The sequence below is a fragment of the Oryzias latipes genome, chromosome 5 (assembly GCF_053564925.1).
Source record: "Oryzias latipes strain Hd-rR chromosome 5, Olatipes_Hd-rR_3.1".
Classification (NCBI taxonomy): Eukaryota; Metazoa; Chordata; class Actinopteri; order Beloniformes; family Adrianichthyidae; genus Oryzias; species Oryzias latipes.
Genome location: NC_136241.1, coordinates 20,065,338 through 20,068,042, shown reverse-complemented (window position 1 = coordinate 20,068,042; position 2,705 = coordinate 20,065,338).

Here is a 2,705-nt window from a genome sequence, read left to right as displayed (position 1 = left end):
TAAAAGGCATCGCAGATGGGCTTGATTTATTAGCTACACTGATGTCCCAACTTAATTTGTTTCAGAGATGCAGAATCCAATTTTATACAAAAGATTTTGTTTTATATATAGAAAATCATTATCTCTGCACAGTTAAACCTATTAGTTTTCACAAAAAATCTAGATTTGAAAGCATGAAAATGTAATTGCATGTATAAACATCCGGTTCCGGGTTACGGGCAGGGCGCGTGGCGTGCCTCTCTGCGAATACAACTATCTTCGAATTACTTAAAAGATTGATTTTCCCCAAAAAAGAGAGCTGACCATGCCCCCGAAGAAACCCCAGGAATACGAAGACCTCAAAAAGACTCTTGACATTATTCAAGTAACGCTGAAAAGTTTTATGGAACAAGTGTCGGCTAAGCTAACGCCACTTTGGGAAATGATGGAAGAGTTCCGAAGATTTCGGGCTCAAAACGAGCAGCGAGAAAACCGGGTCGAGATTCTGGAGAAAAGACTGGACGATGTGGAACAGCAAGTAAGGATGAATACTGTCATTCTCACTGGAGTACCGATCATCAAGCCTCAAGCGAAACTGAATGCAGGAGCAAGCACTGCTGATGCTAGCGCTAGCGTAGCTAGCAGTGCTAATACGGAGATCGGTGCAGAGTCTCTTGAGCAGCAAATACATTCATTTCTCACATCTAAAGGGATTTCCCTGGATCTCAATACCATCGAGACCTGCCACCTGCTCCCCAGGAGAAAGGAGACGGATAAACCAGCGATCCTCATCAGGTTTGTGAATCACAAACACAAGCTAGCTTTGATGAATCAAAGGAAGAATCTGAAGGGATCTGCTGCTTATCTGAACGACCATCTGACCAGAAGGAATGCTGAAATTTCAAAACATGCACGGCTTCTCAGGAAGCGTAAGCAGATTGAGAACACTTGGGTTAAAGGCTGCAGGATTTACGTCAAACCGCTCGGTCCAGAGGACCGATCCAAGGTTCTGGTTGTGAACACCATGAAGGACTTTGAGAAGTGTTTGGTCACGGTCGTCTGAAACAACATGGAGTAATAAACCAAAGAGCCAAATAATTTCAAGAAATATGACACGTGGATTCCTCACTTTCTCTGTATGTCTGACGTAACCTGAATAACAGCAGAGAGTTCTGACCTGCAGACAACTTGACCTCAACTTTCACCGTCGCTGATATCAGCTGAAGAAGGATTATGGACCTGAATCTAATGTCTGCAGACATAACATCGAAGAGAACTATTAACTCTGTTTAAACCCAGAAGTACGGCTGTTATCAGTAAAAGAAGAAATACCAACCTTGGAAAATCGACAGTTATGGACCCTTTTTACTTTCCCCCTACATTATTACTTTATTATAAAAAAAAATAAAAAAAATACAAAAAAATATATATAAAAAAAAGTAAAACAAATGATTAATCACTTATTGAAAATTGTTAAATTGATTGACTTTTAATGATATTACTTCACTTTCTCCAAAAATTGATGAATTGATTCAAAAATCTTTCCTAATGTAGCATAATTTTGCACATGTTTTTAACTATTGATACTTGATGAAATTTTGCTATGAAAATTCCTGAAACAGTGTTGTGTCTACTTTACTGATATAGTATTATGTTTTATTCATATGAATGGCTTTTATAAGTAACATAATCTGCATATATTTCAGATGACTGATCTGCATTTGCCATGTTGATTTCTAAAATAGTTATTTTTGACGTAATACTTAAGTAATTCATCTTTGTCATGTGCTTTATCGATATCTTATGATTTTTAATTCTGTCTGATAAAAACTGGGAACCGGATATTGATAAATCATGTAATAAAATGGTTACAGTATAACGGGGTGGGATTATATAAATTGGCTTCCTTCCACTCCCTTTCAAGCAATATTTATTAATATGTATAATTATCCTAAGTTTGATTAGTTACTGTATGAATGTATAACTGATGATTATATTGCTGTTGTGTATTATTTGTACTTAATTGCTTGAAATAAACCATTTCAAATAAAAAAAAAAAATAAACAGGGAATTATCACTTTCAAAGAATGTTCTGAATTAATAGTAAAAAATGTTGATGGATAGAATCCAGATATTTATACTTTAACTTTAATTAATTCATAGTATTGTCATTATATAACATAGATTTTATTTAGTTAAAGGTTTGTTTATCATTACTTTTTAAAACAATGTTATAGTTTGACATTACAACCATCAAATCCTAAAGGTACAGTACCTACACACCAGCTGTGTCGACTCGAATTCAAGCGGACACTTCCAATGAAAAGTCTATGCAAACACAATGGAAGTTCCACCAGTTGAACCTTTAGGCTATAAAATTGCGACAATGTGACCAATGAGAGACTCAGATTTGGTAGTGATGTGTCTATGGTAAGATGTGGGCAGCGTCCTTTTCAAAACACAGAAGTGCTAACCATTGTAAACTTGATCATGGAGGAGAAATGAATAGTTGTAGTTTGTGCCCGACTGGAACTATATTACACCAAGTATTTCATATATTGTAACATAGCTGTGAAAGAAAAAGCCTGGAGCAAGATTTGAGGGATTAGCACCGCTTTAACTTTGGGCACCTAGCCTCTATCAACTGTAGGTGGCGGACAATCACTAGTAAAAATTAAAAAACTAAAGGATAAGAAGCTCCTTCCTGCCTGTCTGCTGTTTGAACA